We start from the raw sequence: 7,649 nt of genomic DNA on the forward strand, positions 1-7,649 counted from the left end.
TGACCAGGAGCCCAGCTCCCACAGCCACGTGGCCTGCTAGTCAGCAGCCACCAACCAAGGCCCCCCTACCTCTCATAGGATAACATTGGGCCTAACTCTCTCTGCACCCGTCCGCCCTTGTGCCGCTGAGGGTGAACCAACTGTACCTACCTGACCCTGGGAGACGCCTGAGTCTATGCCCAGAACCTTAACTCTGCCAGTCGAGTACTTACCTTTAAACCGATAACTCAATCTTCTCCATAGGGTAACATTGACTGGTTTTTCCTGAAATTTCTTCTAAGTGTGGACTTTTCAAAACTTAAAATATTCACCAAAAATCAGCCGAGTAACGAAAACGAAAATACTCACCTGCTATTAGGTGAGCTCCCAGTGCTGGATCTTGGTGCCCAGCACTGACTCTGAAAAATACTTACAACTGTACTTACCAGTAACCCAATTTTCTCCCATAGGAAATCATTGACTGTTTTTCTGTGAAATTTCTTCTAAGTGTCAATTTCTGCAAACTTTGAATATTCTTTAAAAATCGTATAATTTCTGAAAACGTAATTACTTACCTGTTTTGGATAAAGGTCCCAGTACTGAGTCTAGGCACCCAGTACTGGATTACAAAAGTAACGAGAACATACTATACCTGCAACTTGAATTTTCTGCCATAGGGAATCATTGACTGTTTTCTATGAAATATTTTCTATGAACTTTTAAAATAGCAAAATATTGTCTAAAAATCATCACAGTAATTAAGTCGACTTTTATCACTTGATTCCAAGTACTGACCCAGGACTGAATCTAGGATCCAGTCCTGGAACTCCAAAAGTAATCCTAAAAGTAATCTGTTGCAAATAACTTGAAACTTCCATTGAGCTCAATGCATTATTGTGTTTAAAATTGTGTTGCCTATTGCAACCACTTGTAACTTTCTACAAAAGTCAATTGCATATTGCAAAAGTATTTATATAAAGCATCTCATTCTGAGAAAGTATATTTTAATACCTATTGTTGGTTCTAAAATAAAACAAGCATATATTTTTTGTAGATAAACCATTGGCCTAGAGTTCAGTTATTGAGTGTGTGAGACCATTTGCTGACTAAGTGTGTGCAACAAATGCTTTACACTGTCTTCTGATACTGCCTTACTGCTCGACCAAGCTACCACTTTAGAGAGTAAGGTTATATCTAACTTTAGCCTCTGCCAAACCTCTGGGGACTGTGGACTCTGAACACTTTGTATCTATTTGGAAACAGTATATACAGAGCCACTTTCTCACACTGCAGTTCTCCAATATAGGTCTGTCAAGATCATTACTCAATCTACCTTGATTTGGCACAGTATAAAATAAGTCAAGAAGTCTCCTATGAAAAGATATGCAAATCTGTTTGAATCACTTTCCCTAGTCAGGAGACCCACTAGCTGGAAGGGGCAGGGAGGACCAAAATAGCTCATCGGTATAGAACACTGCATGAGCAGCTGATTTTGAGGTGGTAGAAGATAGAGTAATCCAACTGCACCTCAATAAACGGTTTCCTAATGTGCAATAGCCCGTGACCACCTCTGACGCAAAAGTGTAATCTCATACCTTTGCAGAATCAGGCATGCTTTCACCTGTTCAAGCTGAACTGACATTGGTCTTCTTGGCCAGCAGGAGTTCCTCTCTTGCAGCTGTTGAGGCTAGAGAACAGAATGACGCGTATTCATTCTTTATGGTAACTCTTCTAGCCCTCCCACTCCATACCACTTTAAAACTTCCGATGTTGCAGACGAGTTCCATCATTGTGACCCATGCTATTTTTCTCAATATTGGCTGGCTCGGCATAACAAGGGATGCCTACAGGACAGCCTAAATTGTGCCGGCAAGCTTCTACAGGGAGTCACTGGCAGATAGAGAGAAACTCAGCCCTAACCTGGCTCTTCTCTCTCACTCTCACTCTCCTTTCCCTTCTGTCCCTCTACCTGTCTCTCACTCTCTAAATACTAGTATTTATGTTGTATTCACTTCCCCGTCACAATCTTTCAGACCCTACTTCCTCTCTCCCTTCAATCAGTTCAACCCTCTTTTTTACTTTAGGAAACTCCACATCTTTTTTAAAGGCCCTTCCCATATTCACACTGCTTCTTGATAAGACATTTTTTTCCTTTCTTTGAAGGATAGTGAAATTGATTTTCTTGAAACATGGTTGATAAACCATCAATTCATTCCACCTTACTTTATCATTATCCTTACTTATGGAATGCATTTCATCATTAGGACAGCTGCAGTGTTTGCCGGGCAAGGTGGCGTGTGCCTGTTGTCCTAGTTACTTGGGAGGCAGAGACTTGTGGATTGCTTGAGCTCAGGGGTTCTGGGCTGCACTCAGCTGTGTTGATCAGGTGTCCATGCTGCATTGGGCATCAATATGGTGTTCTAGAGGGAGCTCTAGAATTTCAGGTTGTGTAACGAGAGGTGCACCGACCCAGGCTGGAAACAGAGCAGGCCAAAGCTTCCATGCCCATTGGTAGCAGGACAGCACCTGTGAGCAGTACGTGTAAAACAGCCTGAGCAAAATAGTGAGACCTAGCCTCTCTTTTTTGACTCAAATGTGAAAGTTTTGATTTTTACAAGGTGTAATAAATTATTTTCCCAAAACCAAATCTTTGTTTTCCTTTTGATATTTTTCCAGGAAATATGATGAACATTTGAACTGGGCCACGCATTTCAGCATAGCAGACAATTCTCCAGAATTGAGACATATTGCAACAACAAGCTAGCAGGCGGAGAGGACTGAAAACTCAGTGCAACCTAGAATAAATGGCGGTGTGATTTTCAGCAAGGATGACTCAAATGCATTCTTCCTTTTAGAGCACCTGTAGGATTAAACTGATCTGTCAAGTACAAAAGCATCCTTCATAAAGCAACTTAGAAATGCGCTTGCTGGCCCTTCTGCTGCATTTCTACGTCCAGCTCTAATTCATTTTTTGATTAGCTCTCATTCTTTTCATATGTGAATGAGAAGAAGAAATTACAGGGCCCTTCACTCTTTGAGCGAAACATGAAAAGACTGAGGGCTGTGCAACTCCCAAACGTTAGAAGCCTCTGGCCTTACTCCAGCTAACTCTTACCGGTTTAATACTTTTAAATGTTGATGTTGTTTAAAAATCTCAGCATAAGGAGAAGGTTGACAGGCGCTGCATGTGAGAAAGTGCCATCTTTCTTGCATGGTATGCCCCCACGTTTTGCTGAATTGCTGCATGTACTTTGACTGAGTGTGCCCTGGACTCCTGCCAATCAGGTGCCCAGGGCTTATGTTCCTTCCCTAAAAACACAAAACACAAATTGGCACACCCTGGACACATGTCAGCCCCTGGTAAATGGTACCCTGGGTACCCATGGCCTTCTGACTAGGGAAGGCCTCTAAGGGCTGCAGCACTCATTGTGCCACCCTTAGAGGCCCTGTACCCTTACACACACACACTGCCCTTGCAGGCTGGGTGTCTGGGTACAAGACAAAACAAAGAATCGCATTGGCACACATCCCTGTGTGCCATGCCCACCACCTACACTGCCATGGCATACATCAGCCACCCCTCTAGCTGGGTGCCCTATACCAATGGTGTGGGCACAGGAGCAGGAGCCCTGTGCCCCTACAGTACCCAGGTACATTCCTGGGCACTGTAAGTGCAGTGCTGCCATTTAAGAGTACATGGTGCTGAGAGCTCGTCAAACACGAACTTCCCAGCACCATAATGGCAACACTGAAGACTGAGAAGTTTGGTATCAAACTTCTCAGCACATTAAACCCACACTGATGCCAGTGTGGGATTTAATGTACCAAGCCCCCCAGAGGGCATCTTAGAGATGCCCCCTAAAACCTAGCCTACAACCCATGTCTGTTCTGAGACTGCCCAGGCTGCCACACTGCAGACATGTTGCTGGACCCCTGGGTAGGAGAGCCCCTGCTCTCCTGGGCCTGCAACAATGCACATCCTGGGTGAGGTGCTAAATCTCCTCCCCCAGGATGGGCAGGGGGAAGCTTCAAAGGCATGCCGCCTCTGTGAGCTTCCCCAGGCCACTGCAACCCCCCACTCTGGCGGGAAGCTTGGCCGGAAACCCCAAATAAGGACAGGGGATGTGCCAGCCTGCCAACCCCACCCCTCAGGTGGGGGAGGCGAGGTGAAGCACATCTCCGGGCTCTCGCCATCTTGAAGATGGAAAGCCCTGCCCAATAAGGACTAGGCTACTGCCCTCCTCCCACAGGAGAGAGGCAGGATAGGGGGTGTACCCACCCCAGGACAGGGGCCCATTGGTCCCTGCCCTTCACCTACCTGTAACGCCCCTAAATCTAGTATTTAGGGGCACCCTGAACCTTCCTTCCCCAGATTCCAGATTCCGAAATCCGAAGAAGAGCTAGAAGAAAGAAGACCTGCCCTGCAGCTGCTAAGAAGAGGAAGACACCAACTGCTTTGGCCCCAGCCCTACCGGCCTGTCGACCCTCGAACCTGCTCCTGCTCCAACCCGGCATCTCTTGTGGCCAGCAACCTCACAAACCCTGGAGGACCTGGCTACCTTTTGACTCTAAACCCCTGGGACTCCCATGAGTAGAGGCTCTACTCAAATCTACTTCTAATCCCTGGCAGCAGCCCGGAACCGCGAACCCTTCACACTCTGCACCCACCAAGCCTGGCCTGTGCCAGAGTGAACAAAGACCACAAGGACGACCCCACGGCAACTGTGACCCCGAGTCCGGCACCCAAGGACCTCCCTCGACACTCCTGAAGAAGCCTGCAGCCTCAGAACCAGGTGCCCCCCCAACCGCGATCAACAGAGGGTAAGATTTCCCGACACCAAAAGGTACCCCTGCACCCGGCGCCCCGCGGCCCCCTGTGCCCAATCCCGGGGTACCTACCTATCCTCCAACTACCCAACTTACCTCTCGAAGTGGTGGTGGCACCTGAAGAATCTTCGTCCCCGAGCTTGCAGTCTTTTTCTAAACCAGAGATTTCCCATTCAAATCAATTGAGCGCCTGAATGCTCAAAAGCACCCTGCACCCAGCCGCCCGAGTGGCCCTGGCAGTGCAACCTCTATATCTATCTACTTCCCCACTTGCCCTGAGTAAGTGACCAGGAGCCCAGCTCCCACAGCCACGTGGCCTGCTAGTCAGCAGCCACCAACCAAGGCCCCCCTACCTCTCATAGGATAACATTGGGCCTAACTCTCTCTGCACCCGGCCGCCCTTGTGCCGCTGAGGGTGAACCAACTGTACCTACCTGACCCTGGGAGACGCCTGAGTCTATGCCCAGAACCTTAACTCTGCCAGTCGAGTACTTACCTTTAAACCGATAACTCAATCTTCTCCATAGGGTAACATTGACTGGTTTTTCCTGAAATTTCTTCTAAGTGTGGACTTTTCAAAACTTAAAATATTCACCAAAAATCAGCCGAGTAACGAAAACGAAAATACTCACCTGCTATTAGGTGAGCTCCCAGTGCTGGATCTTGGTGCCCAGCACTGACTCTGAAAAATACTTACAACTGTACTTACCAGTAACCCAATTTTCTCCCATAGGAAATCATTGACTGTTTTTCTGTGAAATTTCTTCTAAGTGTCAATTTCTGCACGCTTTAAATATTCTTTAACAATCGTAGAATTTCTGAAAACGTAATTACTTACCTGTTTTGGATAAAGGTCCCAGTACTGAGTCTAGGCACCCAGTACTGGATTACAAAAGTAACGAGAACATACTATACCTGCAACTTGAATTTTCTGCCATAGGGAATCTTTGACTGTTTTCTATGAAATATTTTCTGTCAACTTTTAAAATAGCAAAATATTGTCTAAAAATCATCACAGTAATTAAGTCGACTTTTATCACTTGATTCCAAGTACTGACCCAGGACTGAATCTAGGATCCAGTCCTGGAAATCCAAAAGTAATCCTAAAAGTAATCTGTTGCAAATAACTTGAAACTTCCATTGAGCTCAATGCATTATTGTGTTTAAAATTTTGTTGCCTATTGCAACCACTTGTAACTTTCTACAAAAGTCAATTGCATATTGCAAAAGTATTTATATAAAGCATCGCATTCTGAGAAAGTATATTTTAATACCTATTGTTGGTTCTAAAATAAAACAAGCATATATTTTTTGTAGATAAACCATTGGCCTAGAGTTCAGTTATTGAGTGGGTGAGACCATTTGCTGACTGAGTGTGTGCAACAAATGCTTTACACTGTCCTCTGATACTGCCTTACTGCTCAACCAAGCTACCACTTTAGAGAGTAAGGTTATATCTAACTTTAGCCTCTGCCAAACCTCTGGGGACTGTGGACTCTGTACACCTTGTACCTATTTGGGAACAGTATATACAGAGCCACTTTCTCACACTGCAGTTCTCCAATATAGGTCTGTCAAGATCATTACTCAATCTACCTTGATTTGGCACAGTATAAAATAAGTCAAGAAGTCTCCTATGAAAAGATATGCAAATCTGTTCGAATCATTTTACCTAGTCAGGGGACCCACTAGCTGGAAGGGGCAGGGAGGACCAAAATAGCTCATCGGTATAGAACACTGCATGAGCAGCTGATTTTGAGTTAGTAGAAGATAGAGTAATCCAACTGGACCTCAATAAACGGTTTCCTAATGTGCAATAGCCCGTGACCACCTCTGACGCAAAAGTGTAATCTCATACCTTTGCAGAATCAGGCATGCTTTCACCTGTTCAAGCTGAACTGACATTGGTCTTCTTGGCCAGCAGGAGTTCCTCTCTTGCAGCTGTTGAGGCTAGAGAACAGAATGACGCGTATTCATTCTTTATGGTAACTCTTCTAGCCCTCCCACTCCATACCACTTTAAAACTTCCGATGTTGCAGACGAGTTCCATCATTGTGACCCATGCTATTTTTCTCAATATTGGCTGGCTCGGCATAACAAGGGATGCCTACTGGACAGCCTAAATTGTGCCGGCAAGCTTCTACAGGGAGTCACTGGCAGATAAAGTGAAACTCAGCCCTAACCTGGCTCTTCTCTCTCACTCTCACTCTCCTTTCCCTTCTGTCCCTCTACCTGTCTCTCACTCTCTAAATACTAGTATTTATGTTGTATTCACTTCCCCGTCACAATCTTTCCGACCCTACTTCCTCTCTCCCTTCAATCAGTTCAACCCTCTTTTTTACTTTAGGAAACTCCACATCTTTTTAAAAGCCCCTTCCCATATTCACACTGCTTCTTGATAAGACATTCTATTCCTTTCTTTGAAGGATAGTGAAATTGATTTTCTTGAAACATGGTTGGTAAACCATCAATTCATTCCACCTTACTTTATCATTATCCTTACTTATGGAATGCATTTCATCATTAGGACAGCTGCAGTGTTTGCCGGGAAAGGTGGCGTGTGCCTGTTGTCCTAGTTACTTGGGAGGCAGAGGCTTGTGGATCGCTTGAGCTCAGGGGTTCTGGGCTGCACTCAGCTGTGTTGATCAGGTGTCCATGCTGCATTGGGCATCAATATGGTGTTCTAGAGGGAGCTCTAGAATTTCAGGTTGTGTAATGAGAGGTGCACTGACCCAGGCTGGAAACAGAGCAGGCCAAAGCTTCCATGCCCATTGGTAGCAGGACAGCACCTGTGAGCAGTACGTGTAAAACAGCCTGAGCAAAATAGTGAGACCTAGCCTCTC

The 7,649-nt window shown here is 45.5% G+C and overlaps 2 non-coding genes across 2 annotated transcripts; both read left to right on the forward strand.

Annotated features, from left to right (window-relative positions):
* The first annotated feature begins 2,259 nt into the window (after positions 1 to 2,259).
* On the forward strand, positions 2,260 to 2,559 carry LOC146854334 (signal recognition particle RNA). The gene has a single exon (XR_014959214.1).
* Positions 2,560 to 7,349: 4,790 nt separating this feature from the next.
* Positions 7,350 to 7,649, forward strand: LOC146854335 (signal recognition particle RNA). The gene has a single exon (XR_014959262.1).

This window comes from Triturus cristatus, chromosome 4_1 (genome assembly GCF_964204655.1).
Source record: "Triturus cristatus chromosome 4_1, aTriCri1.1, whole genome shotgun sequence".
In the NCBI taxonomy this organism is placed as follows: Eukaryota; Metazoa; Chordata; class Amphibia; order Caudata; family Salamandridae; genus Triturus; species Triturus cristatus.